At 37.7% G+C, this 19,894-nt stretch overlaps 1 pseudogene; it reads right to left on the bottom strand.

Moving 5' to 3' along the window:
* Positions 1-18,714: 18,714 nt before the first annotated feature.
* LOC102769388 lies at positions 18,715-19,477 on the bottom strand (annotated as a pseudogene).
* Positions 19,478-19,894: the final 417 nt, after the last annotated feature.

Genomic DNA, 19,894 nt, shown 5'->3' with positions numbered 1-19,894 from the left:
TTTATTACACTTAGTGGTAAAAGACTAGGTGCATTCCCTTTTACATCAAGAACAAAGTAAGGATCCCACTCTTGCCACTTCTGTTCAGTATTCTACTTTAGTTTCTAGCCAGGGCATTTTGCCAAGAGAAAAAAAAATTATCCATATTTGAATTAAAGAAATAAAATATCTTTATTTACAGATGACAAAGTGTTGTATATAGAATATTCTTAGGAATTCGCTAAAAACTTGTTAGAACTAGTAAATGAGTTCAGCATTTAAGATCAATATACCAAAAATCAGTTGTATTTATATACATTTGCAGTGGACAGTCTGAAAATAAAATTAAGGAAACAATTCTATTATAATAATATAAAAACAATGTAATTACTAATAAGTTTAATGAAAGAATGTTAAATTTATAGCATGAAAACAGGAAAACAATGTTCATGGATCAGAACACTTTGCTAAGATGGCAACACTCTCCAAATTAATCTACTGATTCAATTCAATCCCTATCAAAATTTCAGCTGACTTCTTTGTAGAAATTGAGAAGCTGATTCTAAAATTTATATAGAATTCCAGTGGGCCAAGAACAGTCAAAAAATTTTTAACAAAGAACCATGTAGGAAGATTCATACTTCTTTATTTCAAACAGACCTCAAAGCAACTAATCACAACAGCATGATATGGGTACAAGGTTACACATATGGATCAATGGGCTAGAATTAAGAGACCAGAAGTATATTCATAGATCTATAGTCAAGTGATCTTCAACAAGGGTGCTAAGACCTTTCAATGGGTTCAGAATAATCTTTTCAGCAAATGGTGCAGGAGTAATGATAACCACTTGCAGAAGAATTAAGTTGAGCCCTACCTCACACTATATAAAATTCAAGATGGATCAAAGACCTAAATGTGAAAGCTAAAACAATAAAACTCTTAAAAAATATATTCGCATCATCTTGGATTTGGCAAATGATTCTTAGCTATGACACCAAAAGCATGAGCAGCAACAACTACATCCTTTGGACTTCATAAATTAAAAACATGTACTTCAAAGGGTGCCATCAAGAAAATGAAAAGACAGGCCCTGGAGCCGCCCACACCCAGCCATGGTCAACCCCACTGTGTTCTTCCACCTCGCCATCCAAGGCCACATCTCCTTGGAGCTTTCTGCAGACAAAGTTCCAAAGATGACAAAACGTTCATGCTCTGAGCACTGTGGAGAAAGGATTTGGTTATAAAGGTTCTGCTTTTACAGAATTATTCCAGGATGTATCTGACAGGGTGGTGACTTCACACACCACAATGGCAAAGGTGGCAAGTCCATCTCTAGGGAGAAACTTGATGAGAATTTCATCCTGAAGCATACAGGTCTTGGTATCTTGTCCATGGCTAACAGGATAGTTTTATGAAATGAAAGGGAAAGATTCAGAATTATAACCAATTCCCCAAATCAGTTCATCTTCCTAGTCCCCTCCTTTCTCTATCAAAGCTCAACTTCCTAAACTGTAGTTTTCCAGACTGTTGTTTTTTGGTTTTTTTTTAGAATGTTGTTTTAACTCTCTGGAAAATGTTTTTTTGATTAGGTTTAGATATATTATCCATGCGACTCTTCTGATGCATTAGAATATCCTGTGATATTTTAATGCCATGTAATAAAACCTTAAATGTCAATTCCCTTGCCCCTACATTTTTGTGATAGAAGTGGGCTTTTGCCTACACTACTAACATAAATTTTGCCTACAGATTGATTACCAGTGTGGAATGTGAGTTCCTGTAACACAGCAATTAATGATCTTGTGATCTACCATAAATACCCAGAGCTAGGTATCTCTCTCGTTAGCAACACTAAAGGGCTGACTTTCTAAGGTAAGAAGTTTTGTAGTCACGACTCTAACAAATTGACTTTAGTTAGGTGATCTGACAGGTTGCCACATGATCCTGATTTAAGATTTAAGACAAATATGGCTCCCATTATGTGCTAGGAATGATTATAAGTGATTTATAAACATTAATCCATTTAAAACTCACACTAGTATGATAATGTATATATCCTTATTTTTATTACTTAACACACAAGGGAACTGACACACAGAGTCCAAGTTACACAGTGATGATGAAATTACTAACTTGGATTCACAACTAGACATACCGGCTCCAGCTTCACCACTACACTATCTCACCTTCAATGCAGATTGTTTTAAGGCATGAATTATCTGAATGTTGGTTTTCTGTGTTTTCTATGATCCAGATTAATTAGCACTGAATGATTGTCAGGGCACCAGGGGTTACCCTTGGTCAGACCCTGCGTAGCATCCACATTTCAGGACCTTAATAATGGCAAAAGCTAGATCCTTGGTCACTGGCCTCAAAAAAGAACTCAAGCTGGTATGACAAGACATGGCACCGTGCTATTGGAAATGACCTTAGTCAGGTTCCACAGAGTGTTAGCCAGTAATATCTCAAGGCTAACAGATCACTCAAAACTACCACAAGGAACAAAAAGAATTCTCAATCATTAGGGTAACCTTCCATCGGAGGTCAATAACAGTTCCTAAACTATGCAAGAGATTGTCTCATTTCTAAAATTATCAGGTTCATGGATGTCCATTATTAAAAGAAAATGTCCTGTATTTTAAAAATAGGTAGAGTCCTTACACTTGGTATAATCAAGAATTACTGTACCCATTAGAGGCCCATTTTCATTTGAAGTTTCTTATTCACTCATCGAGATATGTGAGACCTTAATTAGCCATGAAACTAAAGTCACTGAGAGTCTTCTCAGATTGGCATTCAATACTCCTTATAGACACTGGTTTAGAAAACTCAGACAAAAAAAGTCTCAACAAACATGCAGTTTCAGTTTTAAATAGTACTTTCATGACTATTAGTAATCCTAAATTTCTAAATAGGAACTCAAAATTCAGAAAACTGTCCCAATCCAAAATAAACTGGTCTAACACTAGCTCTACATTATGATGACTCAACAGATTTAATTGTTTTCCAGGTTACTATATCCTAGAAAATTACTTGTATTTTTAACAAATTCTTATAGCTGAGGCAGCAGCTTTTTTTCTTCTGAAGATCTTGCAAATTTTAATATCTTTTAAAGTCCCTCATGTCAGATCTTACAAGCTTAACTCTCTAATAGACCAGGTCATACAAATTAATGTTAAACAAAAAGGAAAGACCAGGTGAATGTTACACTTCAATTATCTATGACATCATGGTCTTGTGACACGAAGGATGACCCACAGTAAAGGAGAGATTGATGGCACTAACAGTGAAATCTAATTAAATACTCAGTAAAATCTGGCCAGTAAGATCCAATGAATCAAAAAAAAATTAAGATAAAAAAATCCAGTGTAATAGTCAACAACTTCTAAGACTATTTGGACTATAGTTAGCAGTTGCTATCTTACAAATAATTCCAATGAAGCTTAAGGCTATTTTCTCTGGTGCCACATCTGCCAAACTTAAGCCTGAGTCTTCTATGTAATTTTAATTAACTTCCTCACACTAAATTTGGGGTAAATGTCTAAAAATTATGTCATCCTATATAATAAAAGGCTAATATGCAAATAGACTGAACGGCAGAACCAGCGAACAACCAGTCGCTATGACATGCGCTGACCACCAGGAGGCGCGCATGGAACATGGCAGGCATTGGCTGTGGCAGAATGGTGGAGCAGGTGAGCAGGGGCATCAGACCAAGGTGGGGTGCTGGTCACTGTCATCAGGGTGAGCCTCTGGTAGTAACTGAAAATTCTTTGCTCTTGCATGCTGCGCCCCCCCACCCCTGCCCCCAACCACTCAGTGCCATCAGCTGGTGCAAGCAGCAGCTGCCAGCCCCGATCACCCCTCAGGGCTTCTTCACCTCCCCCTACTCCTGAGGGGTGATCAGGGCAGCAGCTGCCACTCGCACCCACTGATGGAGCTGGCCCTGCTCACACCTACTGCTGGCACTGGCCCCAATCGCTTTGTGCTGTGAGTAGGTGCGAGTGGGGTCGGCGCTGTCAGCATGTGGGAGTGGCACTGGCGGTGGGAGTGGGGCTGCTGGCAGACAGGACTGGGGGCCATGGCGAGAAGGGCTGGGCGGGGGTGTGGAAGATGGGCCAAAACCCGCCCCTGTGCCCACCACAGCCTTGCGACCCACAGTTCCTTTCAAGGTGCACGAATCCATGCACTGGGCCCCTAGTTTCTAAATAATGCACATTCATATGAAAGAAATTAATTCCAGAATCGTCTTTATGACCTGTCTTAGAAATAGTGTCCAACACTGGACCATACTTTTTCTTTGACCAAGTGAGTTTATACTGGTGAAGTTTGCAATCAGACCATGATTTACATTGAATAAGTACCTCTCTGACTATATGTTAAATTCCAATTGTAAACATCAAAATTATTTGTCATCTATCTATCTATCTGTCTATCTATCTAATCTCTATGCTTCTCTATGGTAACAATATCTTTCAACAATGAAAACAATTTTTTTTAGGTCCTCTACATAATATGGCCACAGAAAGCACATCAAAAGATTGGCCTTGTCTTTTTTATTGTATTAAAATTAAAATATACTTTCAAAAACCCCCAAATGGCAGATATTTGAAACATAAAGTATTTATTTGTCCTAAAACAGTTGCTTTATAAGTTTGTCAAATTATTCTCTCTTCAGTATATCCTTATTTAGTATTCACTCATTTTCTATAACAGCTTAACCCTTAGTTTAGGACACATGGATATCTCACTAACTTAAAGGTAAATTCATAATAAAAACTCATACCTAAATCAAAGTGATTTTTGCTTTCACATTAGATAACCAGATCCATCATTAAAATCAATGCCCCACATTTAATTAAAAAACTGTCAGATCACCAACAGCCTCAATGTGATCAGGGACTTCCCTCTGGCCTCTGAAACTTTTGGTTAACAATAGTCCTTCATGCGTTTGGATCAAATGTATTTTTTAAAAGTATTTTTGCAAGAATACAACTGTACTAAAATGTTTTTTTTAAATTTTTTATTACAGTTGACATGCAATATTATATTAGTTTCAGGTGTACAACATAGTGGTCAGACATTAATATAGCTTATGAACGGATCCCCCCAATAAGTCTAATACCCACCTGGCACCATACATAGTTATCACAATATTATTGACTATATTCCCTATGCTCTATTTCATATCCCTGTGACTATTTTGGAACAACCAATTTTTTACTTAATCCTGTCACCTTTTTCATCTAATCTCCCCAACCCACTCCCATCTTAAAACTATCAATCAGTCTGTTCTCTGTATCTATGAGTTTGTTTCTGCACATTTTTAAATGTTAATGTTAAAAACTATAATTTAAATGTACCCAATGTTTAAAAGACAATAAAAATAAATTATTACAAATAACTAACTCTGCACTAGAAATTTCACCTGTGAGCTACTAAAATAAAGAAATTAGTGTTCAGAAATATGCCTCCTAAAATAACTAAATATTAAATTGTATATTTTATTTCCTAACTTTATTATTTGATAATATTTAAAAATAATATTTAGACTTGCTATGTTTTAACTAAAATTAACAAGTGTATAAGTTTTCTTAATTTCAAGCAATGCAGTCATGTGACATATTTACACAAGGTTATTCAATGCATTAATTAACCTGTGCTAATTTAAATAGTACAACTAGGAAAAAAATACATTACATTTACAAAGACCATGAATTCATAATAATACTCAATAAAATTTTTGGCTTTACTATATAAATTATTTCATAGGATTTGTAAAATTTTCTTTTACAGAAACCCCAAGTACAATCAGATTTCTTGCATCAACTGCTTCTAAAAGATTGGGGCAAGATCTACGAGCACAAAGGAAGAGCTTTACCAGAGATGCTCTCAGAAGGATCCTGACAAGACTTTTCTGCTTCCCTACCCACTTCAGACATTACAGGACAAGGTTTCCAGGCCTCACTGGTGAAAATCACTTATACCAGAAAATAGCCCAACAGATTGGTCAACTACTTCCAAAGTGAAGGAGACACAGTGGTGCCACCAGCTGAGATGACTGTTCAGATCCTTCTGCAAAATTTCCTCAGCATCTGAGTTAACACAAAGCTGCCCTGTTCAGACAGAACCCATCTCACCTTGGAGAACTAATATTCAAAGCCTGTGAACTGTGTCCCTGGGAACTGACAAATTCCATTTTCTGCTGAACTGGTTTTTAAGAACTGAGGCAGGGCTTAGAATTGAGATATACAGATACACTGCTTCTCAATTTCAACCAAGGTGTCGGCACATCTTTCCACTGTGGGATAGACTCCTAGACTGTGGCTAAAATTAATTCTTTTAACAATAATCTACTGAACTGATTCCCTTTGTTCTTCATATTTAATGTTAATTGGCTTATTTACCATTTAATGTTCTGAGAACTTACGAAGTTAGATTGTTGACTAGGTCATTATTATTTTGTTGATAAGGTGTTCTTCCATTGCTGTTACTGCATTTTTTTTCCTCTGGTTACAGAGGCTCCATACTAGGGGATGAATAACACAAACGTATTGTCTCAGACTTAAAATTTAAGTCTAAAGTTATTTTTGTCATAAGGACTTAATATTCCTGTAATTATATTTAATAGTGCTATTTTGTTGTTGTTGTTGTTAACTAATTCCACTCTCTTGCTACAAAGATGTCTTTAGCTAAGTGGTGTTGCCCTGATTGTAAAGAGCCATGTCTCCCCACTCTGGCTCTAGGTCATTGGCTGCTACAGACTAGACTAGTTCAAAATGATTATTCTGAATGTGACCTAGATCGAATGTTTAGAGCTAGTTTTTGCCCTCACTGTCATTACTCAATTGAAGGCCTCACTCAGCCTCCTTTTCCCATTGAGTGGGCTCCCTCAAATTTTACCAGGTGGACACATGAGAAGGCCTTCCATCCCATTTACCACGGTCCTCCACTGGTTAGAAAAAAAATATATCAATCCAAACTGGCTGCATTTAATGCTGCATTGCAGTTTATTTTGTCCACAACTAATAATTTCTTAGACCAGAGACTTGGTGGTTATATTGAAATGGCATCTGAAAGAGAAATAACTGTAACGACTTCTTCAGTTCCTTTATTGGATGACTCTGTTCCTGAGAGTTCAGTCATGGAAGACCATGATGACTTTATTTCTGAGAAGCTTTTCATAGAGAAACCAAACTAGTTTTAGGTAGCTCTCATATTCTGTTATCTAGTTAATTTTAGCTAAGACCATTGCCTCTTCCTACATTCATAAGTCTAATGTTATGTTTCCAATTACTGAGGTTGAAGATGTAATCCAGGTATAGTCCCTAGAATTCCATTGAAAAGGTATCACAGCACTGTCTTAATAATTATACCTTAACATGATGCAAAGTGAAAAAGACAGTATACTTTTGTCAATTGCTGTAAATTTGTCCTTAGAGCTTTTCAAACTGGTTTAAATAAATATAATTTCCTGGGGCGGGAGGTGGGGATGGGGTGGGCTGGAAGGGGTTACTGGGGAGAAAAAGGGAACACATATAATACTTTCAACAATATTTAAAAATACGTATAGTTTTCTCTGAATTATTTTATTTTTATTTTTTAAAATATATTTTATTGATTCTTTACAGAGAGGAAGGGAGAAAGACAGAAAGCCGGAAACATCGATGAGAGAGAAACATCGATCAGCTGCCTCCTGCACACCCCACACTGGGGATGTGCCCACAACCCAGGCACATGCCCTTGACCGGAATCGAACCCGGGACCCCTCAGTCCGCAGGCCGACTCTCTATCCACTGAGCCAAACCGGTTTCGGCCTCCGAATTATTTTAGAGCTTAATATGTGGTTTGTGTACATAAGCTTCACTAAACTGCCTATAAACATAAAAAGCTTTATCACTTGGACATGGTTTAACATAATTCCTATTTACTTCTCATATTCCCAAGGATTATTCCCTTAATGCTAAATATAGCACTGTAGGACTAGATCATTTAAATCTCCTAAACGTCTTTCTCAAATACAATGGCTTAAATTGAATAGAGTACATACCTTACTTATATCAGTAGTTGCCTACTCTATAATAACTTTTCTCAATAGTTTGTATGTTCAAACCAAAGAAGGTGACCAAAACATCACAAGTGTAATCATTGTGGTAGACATTATGGGACACAACGGAAAGGATTTGGACATATAAGTGAATTCCAAAATAAAAAGACTAATAATATATTTCTGATCCTTACAAATATGTAGATTTTATTTGGTTTTGTTTGTTTTATTCATACTACTTTTAGGAGAAAGAAAAAAAAACTTCCCCATTTCTATCTCAATATATTTACCCTCAATAGTTCAACTGTTTAGATATAATTTTTCCAGAAAGTTCTTCAGAATTTTATTTTAATCCTATGGGAGAAGTTTCTTATCACTTATAAGGACCCCATGAGATGTACCATCATGTGACTATTGTGTCTCATCATGTTGTTTCAAAGCTTTCTTTATCTTTATTATCAAAGTTGTTCTTGCCTATAAAATAAACATTTGCTTACAGATGAATTACCAGTGGAGAGTGATGAATAATTTTTCTTTTCATGTAAAGTATTTCTGGCCATCAAAATCTTTAGATTCATTCATTGTGCTTCCATTTAGTATAAATGAAGATAATGTGCTACAATACATAATATCCCCCCCCCCTCATTCATTTACTTGACAAATACTTGAGTGGCTACTCTGCATCAGGCATCAATATAAGTACTAGAGATACAGTGTCAAGCAAAAACATGCACAGTCTATATCCTCATGGTATTTAAAAATGTAGATGGTTGAGACAAACAATATTAAAGGAGTGACACAAATTAAAGCGAAGTTCCAACTCAGATTATGTCTAGACTTGAATTTCAGGCAGTTTGGAGAGCATTTAATGGTGAATTTGGCCCAGGCAGTGACACTGAGATGACATCTGAAGGATATACAGGAATAGGGTGACTAAGTAAGGGAAGAACATTTTATGCAGAAGTCATGTGCATAAGACAAAAGATAGAGGCGGGGGGGGGGAGATGATAAGCTAGGGATAGGACCATTGTGGTTTGATTATGCTATAACATGACATTGGACAGGTAGATAAAAACCAAACCATTTTGGAACTTCAGACCTCATGCCGCATTTCTGCCTTGATCCTAAGAGCAAAGAGAAGCCAAAAATCATCCTTAGACCATTCTTCTGGATGCCATGGCTGACATAATTGTACATTAAAGTGACAATGCTCTTCTGAAGTCTTTCAGGAAAATCTCTGGGAGATTGACCAAGTTTAACACTTTGAAAAATGACAAAGGCAAATGATTACATAAGCACTTGCTCTTGAGGTACTGTTCTAAATGCTTCACATACATTAATTTAATCTTCCCAACAGTACACTGAAGTAGATCCTGTAAACATCACCAGTTCATGGATGAGGAAACAAAAGCACAGAGACCTTCAGTAACTGGTCCAAGTTTAAGTTGTAAAACTGAGATCTGAACCTAGGTTGTTTGCCTCCCGGCACTGTTTTTAAGCATTATGCTTTCAATGACCTTCTGTCTGATGGCACTACTACTCAGCAATACTAAAATAGTTCCCTAGTTCCAGCATGTTGTGCATCTAGTAAGATGGGAAATCCCACCTCTACTTTATGCACTACATCATGATGATGACACTGCTCATCACCCAACAACAGCAATCATCCTGTTCTAATTCCTCCTCCTATATTCTAGAACACTAAAACCTGGTTTCCTTAAATTTATGGGCATTGGAAGACAGAGATTCAACTAGAATTTTCTATAGACAATGTAACATAGGGGGAAATGATATTATGCTCTGTGGTCTTGATAAAATTTTAAACTGTTAATTACATAGTTTTCTGCAAAAGGAGATTTTAGGCAATTATTTGGGGAATATAGACACTTCTTTTTTTTATTTTCTGTTGTCATTCCTCCCTTTTTATCCCCTGTAAAACTATTCATTGTTTAACTAAACTAAGCACAATGTGCTGTTCAGTGAGCAACAATCTATCAGGAAAACATCCATAAGAATAAAAACTAGCCTAGCCGGCATGGCTCAGTGGTTGAGTTTTGACCTATGAACCAGCAAGTCACAGTCAGGGCATATGCCCAGTGTAGGGCATGCGGGAGGCAGTCAATCAATGATTCTCTCTCATCATTGATGTTTGTATCTCTCTCTTCCTTCCTCTCTGAAATCAATAAAAAATATATTTTTAAAAAACTAGACCATTTGCATTGATTAAAGCAAAAAACAGTTTGGCCCTTGCTGGTGTGGCTCAGTTGGTTGAGCGTTGTCCCATGCAGTTCAATTCCCAGTCAGGGCTCGATCTCCATTAGGGGGCATGAGGGAGGCAGCCAATGCCAGTTTCTCTCTCACATGGATGTTTCTCTCTCTCCCTCCTCCTTCCTCTCTTTCGAAGATCAATTAAAGAAACACATATTGATTAAAAAACAGTTTGGAATATCATATGGAATTAAAACCAGTTAAGGGACCTAAAGCATATTTCACAGCACCAATGTCTTCTTTATATCTTGTTTATTTTTTATAGTAAATTGAGATTGTAGAAAAATTCTGGGTATATTAATCAAAGACACATTATTTATATTCTCTTTATGGTGGTTACTTGACAGTACAGATACACTAATGAATAAATAAATATTACTTGATCAACTACTATGTGCCCAGCATAGTAGCTGCCTATGACGTTTATGATTTGAGCAAAGAGGTAATATGTACAAAAATGTAAATAAGTTCAATTTGAGAAACTATATGCAGAGATTCATAATTACCAAGAGATCCTTTTAGGAAGTTTGAGTGGACATGCAGGACATTATCTGAAGTTCTGGGCACAGTTAGGGTCAGTGGACATGGCTGTCTAGAAGGCTATGAAATCTATGTATCTCCAGAACAGCTTTTTATATATGAAGAGAAGGCCAAAGCCTGGAAGATCTCAAAACTAGGTTTTCTCAGAGTTGGTGATCTGGTCATAAAAGCAAAGTAGTGTGGTGAAAATAACATCAGGCTGGGCTGGTCAGTGTGGCTCAGTTGGTTAGAGAGTCATCCTGTACACCAAAAGGTGGCAGTCAGGGCACATATGTAGGTTGTGGGTTTGATCCCCAGGAGGCAATGAATTGAGAATATTTCTCACATCAATATTTCTCTCCCCCCCATCCCTTCCTCTCTCTCTAAAATCAATAAAACCATATCCTTGGGTGAGGATTAAAAAAAGAGGAAGAATAAGAAAGTAAATAGTATTAGACTGGGAACTTGAAAACTCGAGTTCTAGTTCTTGTTCTTTACTAAGTAATATGGGACCCTGCATGGATTACTTAACTCTTCTGTGATTTTTGTTCCTCATTTATAAAGAGGTGCTAGGGAGAGAAATGACATGTTAAAAATAGATTACTTCTTTCCAGAAATAAACTTATATTATTCAAAAACACAAATGGTGGTATTTCTGTTATTACAAATACAGGTAGGTGGGACTTTCCAGGGCCACTGTGCTCAGCAGCACCAACTCTACACTGTACAACGAAAATGAAAGCCTTTCTCACACAGACTGATTGACATTGCTGAGCTACTCTGCAGAAGCAGTTTAGATGTCAGCTGATGAAACCACACACACACCAAGAATATATGAAAAAGTGTATTAAATATGAAGCTTTTGAGAGAGAGCAGGGGGCTCCCAAGCTGGCCTAAAATGGCTTGAGAGATCAAGAAAAGGAGATTGGCTTGGGTTGTTTTTATGTGACTAGTGGTTGAGGTCATGGTTAGGGCAGAAAGTAAAGCATATATAAATTGCTTCAGTAACAATAGCAAGGTAATACCATATTTTACCAAATCGAGAATGCCATGTAAGATGCATTATATTTTTACACCAAGAAAGAAAAAAAAAAGATTCTACCTATTAAACTCTGCCATAACATCAACTTTCAAGGGCCATTTTTATTTCAGAGATGCTGAAATGTGACAAAATAGTCAATGATATATCCTGAAATCTTATTGAGTATTTTTTTCTGTAAACATTTTTTTAGTTAGCAACATTCATGTAAAGGAACTCTATACTCAATCCAGTATAAGATTTGCTAATTGAGGCACGGTATGTTTCTTATTAAAGTCATATATCCTGCAAATTTGTATATTTACAATGTTTAAAATGACTTTTTTTTAGCATGAACAACAAAGAGTCATAATATGGCTTCATTGTGTACGTTGAAAATCTTGCCCCTCCCCATTAGCTAATATTTTTCAGACAATTACTTCTGAATAGACTGCTTGAATTTGCTCTAGCTAGTTTGGGAATCCTCTTTTCTATATTTTCTGTATGAAATTGCAACACATGCTTTCTATGCCTCCTAGTCCTTAGAATTACAGGGAGAAGCAATAAGCATGTGGGTTATGGCAAAAGTTCACTCATTATGAACTGATTATTATACAGGTCAGGGTTGGGGTCTGAAGCAAAGAAAACATGACAGGAAGTAATGAGAGATGTTAAATCTTCTCTCAAGAATTCTCAGACTGGGCCCCCTTTCTCTTAACGAGGAGGCTCCCAGCAGAGGCAGATCTCTGTGAGTCCCTGACTGGAAAGACCATCACCCTCGAGGTTGAGCCCAGCAACACCACCAAATACGTCAACGCTAATATCCAAGTCCAGGAGGGCATTCCGCCTGACCAGCAGCATCTGGCTTTTGCGGGCAAACAATTGGAGGATGGTGGCACTCTGGCAGAATACAACATCTATAAAGCGTCCACCCTGAACTTGGGACTTCCTCTGCAGGGTGGCATCAGGGAGCCCTCCTTTCGCCAGCTCATCCAGAAGTGCTAGTAAGTATAACTGCGACAAGATGATCTGCTGCAAGTGTTGGGCCATTTGCCTGCACCCCCACACTGTCAACAAGTATGGCCGCACCAGCAACCTGTACCCCAAGAATGTCAAGCAAGGTCCCTCCATCACTTCCTGGGCTGCAGGGTGGCCCTGGAGCCTCAATAAAGTTTCTCTTTTGTTGACTGGAGCAGTTCAAAAAGAAGAATTCTTAGACTGAATCTCAAATTTATGATACTCACTGAAGTCCTCTGCAGTGATCACTAGGAAGTATGGCTCCGAAACACCGTATGTTCTGTTCAAAATAACCAGGGTAGAGCTTACCTGCCCCCTGGCCCAGGGCTATTAGGTTGCAATCTATAAGTAAATGACCATGTTTTAAAAAATTAATTTGGGAAGTAACGGATTGGTTTTTAGATATTGATGTGCAATGTACAATTCATAGTTGTTGTTTTTTTTTTAATGTAAATAGTGAATCCCCTTGTCCCTAAGGAAGACCTAACACACAAAGAGAAATTTTAAAAAATAACTGCCTCACAGATATACTTGGAAGGAAAATATGACAGTATTCACTTCATGCCTTTAGTGTAGGATACATAGCATTTTCCAGAATTATCTTTCCCTTTCTCAAAAATATACTCTGATGTGACTGTTAGAGAGAAGAGAAATATAAAAATAACCCATTTGAATATTACTGCTTTTGCATATTACATATGCCATCTCTTTTCTCTTTGTCCTGGTGACCGATATTCTTTAGGTTGGAACTATACCTTTTCCTTTTGGGAAAAACCTCAGTTCCACTTTTTTCACCTCTTTCTTCTGATTCCCTCACCCATCTCCCTTTTGGCAACCATCTGCTTGTTCTCTACATCTATGGGTCTGTTTCTATTTTACTTTATTTGTTTTGCTTTGTCAGATTCCACATATAAGTGAAACCACAGAGTATTTGTCTTTCTCCATCTCACTTATTTCACTTAATGCAATACCCTGTAGGTCCACCCATGTTGTCAGAAATGGCAAGATTTCATTATTATTTCGTGTAATATTCCATTGTATATATAGATATAGACATATAAATAGATAAATATAGCTATAGGGATAGATACCACTTCTTTGTCCATTCATCTATTGATGGACATCTAGGTTGCTTCCATACCTTTGATGTTGTAAATAATGCTGCAGTGAACATAAGGGTGCATATATCTTTTTTAAAAAAATATATTTTATTGATTTTTTGCAGAAAGGAAGGGAGAGAGATAGAGAGTCAGAAACATCGATGAGAGAGAAACATCGATCAGCCGCCTCCTGCACATCCCCCACTGGGGATGTGCCCGCAACCCAGGTACATGCCCCTCACCGGAATCGAACCTGGGACCTTTCAGTCCGCAGGCCGACGCTCTATCCACTGAGCCAAACCGGTTTTGGCGGTGCATATATCTTTTAAAATTGATGTTTTTGTTTTCTTTGGATAAATACCCAGTAGTAGAATTTCTGGGTCATATGGTAGTTCTATTTTTAATTTTTTGAGGAATCTCTTCATACTGCTTTCCATAGTGTCTACACCAATTTGAAGTTCCACCAATAGTGCACAAGGGTTCACTTTTCTCCACACCCTCTCCAACATGTTATTTGTTGAGTCTTTGATAATAGCCATTCTGACTGGCATGATATGATATGCAACTGAGATACATGCCCTTGACTGGAATCTAACCTGGGAGCCTTCATGTCTGTGGGCCAACGCTCCATCCACTGAGCAAAACCAGCTAAGGTGTACTGGTGGGTTTTTTTTTTTAGTTTAATCAAGAAAATTTTATTTTATTTTTAATTATTGTTGACATTTAATATTATTTTATATTAGTTTCAGGTGTACAGCATAGTTGTTAGACATTTGCATAATCTACAAAGTGATCCCCCAGATAATTCTAGTACACATCTGACACCATATATATAATAATTGGTGACTGGCCGTTCTGCTGTTCAGTTGATTTGCATATTAGAGTTTTATTATATAGGATTCCCTATGTTGTACTTTATATCCCCTTGAATATTCTATAACTACCAATTTGCACTTCTTAATCCCTTCACCTTTGTCACCCATCCTCCAGCCCCCTTCCCATCTGGCATCCATTAGTCTCTTCTCTGTATCTGGGTCTGTTTCTATTTTGCTTGGTGCCAGATGGGTACTAGACTTATCGGGGTGATCACTTCTTAGTCATATAAATGTCTAATCACCCGGTTATACAGTTGAAATTAATATAATATTATACACTACTGTGATTGAAAACTAAAAAAATTATTTAAAAGGAAAAGAAGAAGTAAAAGAATGTGAAAAAAGGAAATTAGCAACATTTTTCTTTGCAGCAATATAGGAATGCTACTCTACTGCTCATTTACTGCTGTTCCATGCATACAAATGTCTCTTTTTGAAGAGTTGAATCATGATATTGCAAGCATGAAATAATTGTCCCTTAATGAATCTTATTCTTTTAGAATTTTACTGAAATGCAACTTATACTACTACTATCCCTAAAGCAACACAAAATCGCTTGTTTGGTTAAAGACCACTAAGTTGGGGTGTTTTGTTCTCTGGAGTTCAATTGCTGCTGTGTTCATTTTTTAATAAAACATGCCAAAGTTAAAAACAGCATGGCCACAGGAGAAGCATTAGAGAGCACTGCACAGCTGAAAGTAAATTAAAAAAAGTGTGAGCACAACATGATGCTAAAGCCCTCAGTGCCTGTGCAGACTCTGTGCTGTGCCTGCAGGTCAAGGCCAACCCCTTTCAGCCTGGCAGGTCCCTATTCAAATTGAGAAATGAGTCTCCTGTGATGTCACCTAGAAATGGCACCGCCCTTCACTCAAGAAAAAGCACATTTACCTCTTTGCTGCATTTTTTTTTTATTAAAAAAGAATGTATGATGTGTGTGTGTGTGTGGCAGGTTGCTCTCGAGCAATCATTAAAAATAACTCAGAATTAGCTATATCAGAGTGTAGTGAATAAATGTATCAAGAGATTGCATAAGGGTCAATTTTTTAGTCCTGTCTTTCCACAGTGTTTATGAGGGAGCAACATACAAATAAACAGTGTTTTATATAAGGTGAGACTCATTAGGTAGAATAGACAGCAGCTTTTTTATAATTTGAGTTGCACAAGAAAGATTTATCTTCCACTAGAGGCCCGGTGCACGAAATTAGTGCATGGGTAGGGTCCTTAGACCTGGCCGGCAATCAGGGCTGATCAGGGCCTTCTGGCCGCTGGCTAGGGCCTTCCTTTGTTCCGATATGAGAAAGAATCATTGATTGGCTGCCTCCTTGTTGCCCCAAACTGGGGATCAAGCCCACAACCTGAGCATGTGCCCTGACCAAGAATTGAATCATGACCTCCTGGTTCATGGGTCAATGCTCAAACACTGAGCCATGCTGGCCTGACACCTCTCATGATTTTGTTTATTAGCATTGCTGTGGTGGCTTAGAATTTTCATATGAGAAAGAATCATTGATTGGCTGCCTCCTTGTTGCCCCAAACTGGGGATCAAGCCCACAACCTGAGCATGTGCCCTGACCAAGAATTGAATCATGACCTCCTGGTTCATGGGTCAATGCTCAAACACTGAGCCATGCTGGCCTGACACCTCTCATGATTTTGTTTATTAGCATTGCTGTGGTGGCTTAGAATTTTCATATATTCTGAAGCACTGAAAGTTCTGGTCAAAATGCAAACCATATCAAATACGGGAACTATTTAAAGCAACTATAAACACTAATTTTCCTAGAAGAAGTTTTCCTTTCCAAAATGGGGTAGAAGATAAATCTTTATTGATGGGGGGGGGAAGTGAGCCCCATAACCTGGGTCAAGTGTTTTAAGAGGTTTGTGGAGGTGTGTGTGTGTGGGAAGATGAAAAGGAAACCTCTCCTACTTAACAATGTCACTGAGGGTTAATCTTAAATGTATATGTGTTAAAAGTAAGGTTCAGAATTGGATAATTCCCAGGTTTGCTAGATGATCTATGACTTTAACTGGAAAGAGCAGTTAAAGGCCAAAATACTCCAGGGGGAAAATCTGTAGTTCCTCAGAGTGAAAGGCTAAAATTGGGGACTGAGAAATCAGTAAATGAAATGGGAATTTCCTAACTGATCATAAACTTATCCTTAACCTACAACAGCGATTTTCAGCCTTTTTCATCTCATGGTACGTATAAACTAATCACTAAAATTATGTGGGACACCAAAAATATATTTTGCTAATCTGAAACACACAAAAGATAGGTATAATTTTGATTCATTCACATCACAGAGCTACACTGAGTGGCCAGATTATTATGACCACCTGACGTTTGTAGGCAAATTAGCTATAATTTTGCGCTGAAGTTGCTAGAGGGCCAGACCATTATAAATGTGTGGATCAGTGTTCCATATGTGCGGAACAATGTTCTGAAGATGTCCTACTCCCTTCCCCCTGTCCCCAGCAATGTCTACCTCCACCCAGTTCCTGCTCCTTCACCACACTGTTATCTGTGTCCATGGACTATGCATATATGTTCTTTGGCTAATTCCTTCACTTTCTTTCATCCAGTCCCCCTTGGCCCCTCCCCTCTGACACTCTGACATGGGTGTACAATCTGACAGCTGTCAATCTGTTCCATGTATCCACGCCTGTGGACATAATTTGTTTGTTAGTTCATTTTGTTCATTAGATTCCACATGTAAGTGAGTTCATATGGTATTTGTCTTTCTGACTGGCTTCTTTCACTTAGCACGATAACGTCCTATGGTAATTCCATGTTTAATTTTTTGAGGAACCACTATACCATTTTTGACAGAAGTTGTACCATTTTACATTCCCATCAGCAATGCACAAGGGCTCTAAGCCTCACCAGGAATGGTTATTTTCTTTCTTTTGTTGTTTTTGTTTTGGTAGCAGCTATCCTAATGAGTGTAAAGTAGCATCTCATTGAGGTTTTGATTTGCATTTCCCTAATGATTAATAATGTTGTGCATGTTTTCATGTGCTTACTGGCAACTTCCACATTTTCTTTGTTGAAACGTCAATTCAAGTCTTTTGTCCATTTTAAAATCATATTGTTATTTTGTTGTTGGGTATAAGGATTGTCTTATATATTCTGAATATTATCAGATCTATGATTTGCAAATATTTTCTGAGATTCTGCAGGTTACCTTTTCATTCCGTTGATAGTGTCCTTTGATGTGCCAAACTATTTAATTTTTATAAAGTGCAATTTATCTATTTTTTCTTTTGTGGCTTATGCTTTTGATGTAATATCCAAGAAATAATCACTAAATCCAATGTTATGAAACCTTTTCCCTAAGTTTCTTTTCTAAGAGTTTTATATTTTTAGCTCTTACATTTATGTCTTTGAACTATTTTGAGTTAATTTTTGTATAAGCTTTACTTCTCATATACTCTAGTTGAGAAAATTACTTGGGAATGTTGTAATGATTAGACAGTAGTATATTTTGGGCCTTATGCTCAGCACATTTATGATCTCATTTAATCCTCAAAATTGTCTTATTAGATAAACACTATATGTCTCCATTTTGGAAAAGCAGAAAGAGGTGCAGAAAGGGAAGATAACTGATCAAAAGTCACAAACCTACTAAGTGCCAGAATTGTGATTTAAGCCATTTCTGTTTTACTACTAAAACCACACACACACACACACACACACACACACACACACACACACACATATATATATACATTTGTGTATAATCACACATTTTCTCAGCGATACCTGTATTTTATTTTACTTTTTAATATAATAGTGTTATAGGACATTTCTTTTTATTTTTAATTGCACAAAGGTATATATGTGCAGGGTACAGAGTGACACTGGACAGATCATGAAGCATGATAGAAATTAGTTCTCTCCCTCGGCAGCATCTCTTTGCTCTCTCTGGTTTTCCCAGGTCACAGAGTGAGATGGTCCTTAAGTCACTGCATCATCAAGGTGCTGCCTTTGTAGGACTCTTCATTCCGTGTATCCAATTCAACAATTGCATCATCAAATGCTGCTTTTGCCAGTTTGTAAGCCTTTTCAGGAGAGTTTGGAATCTCAGACTAAAAGACTGAGAAATTCAGTGCCAGGCCAAGTGGAATTGGGTGTGTGAGCTACATTTCTTTCTTACTAATTTCCAATGCTTCCTGGTAAGCCTGCCCAGACTTCCACAGGGTGGTTTGCTTCTTGTCTCCAGATGCCACCTCTGAAAGAGATCTAGAATGATCTTTCATTTTCAAGCAGAACCTGTTACTTTGTGGTTGTGTAGCATTGGCAAGAAGATATTTGTCCCACAGCTCCAGAGCATTCTTGCAGCTGTCCTGCAGCGCTGCCTGTGTCTTCTCCCGGAATTCTCTGCTCATTTGCTGCTGCTTCTCATTCTCTCTATTTTCTGTGCAGTGCTGGAGATGACACCAGGAAGAATAGTGGGCACCCACCACATGCTTGAAGGCAACAAAGAGCAGGTTTCTTTCTTCATTGCAGAGTCCGTGCTCATTCTGTGACTGCCTTCATGGCTGCAGACATAGCATCATAGCACCTGCCTTTATGTACCAGCTCCTTTCCCCCCACTAAAGTTTTACATATATCTCCTTTTCCCCCAATTAACCCCCCCACCTCAGCCATTCCTACCCTGGGCAAGCCCCCACTGCCCCAGTGTCCGTGTCCATTGGTTATGCTAATATGCATGCATACAAGTCCTTTGGTTTATCTCTTACCCACTCCCTCCCCTGCCTTCTTTCTGAGGTTGGATTGTCTGTTCAATGTTACTTAGTCTCTGGATCTATTTTTGTTCGTCAGTTTATGTTGTTCATTATATCCCACATATAGGTGAGATCTTGTGACATTTATCTTTCTCCAACTGGCTTATTTCACTTAGCCTAATGCTCTCCAGAACTATCCATGCTGTTGCAAATAGTAAAAGTTCCTTCTTTTTTATAGCAGCTTAGTATTCCATTGTGTAGATGTACCACAGTTTTCTAATCCATTCATCTACAGATGGGCACTTAGGCTGTTTCCAAATCTTAGCTATGGTAAATTGTG

This window comes from Myotis davidii, unplaced genomic scaffold, assembly GCF_000327345.1.
Source record: "Myotis davidii unplaced genomic scaffold, ASM32734v1 scaffold1416, whole genome shotgun sequence".
Taxonomy (NCBI): Eukaryota; Metazoa; Chordata; class Mammalia; order Chiroptera; family Vespertilionidae; genus Myotis; species Myotis davidii.
This window is presented reverse-complemented; position numbering and strand designations above follow the sequence as displayed.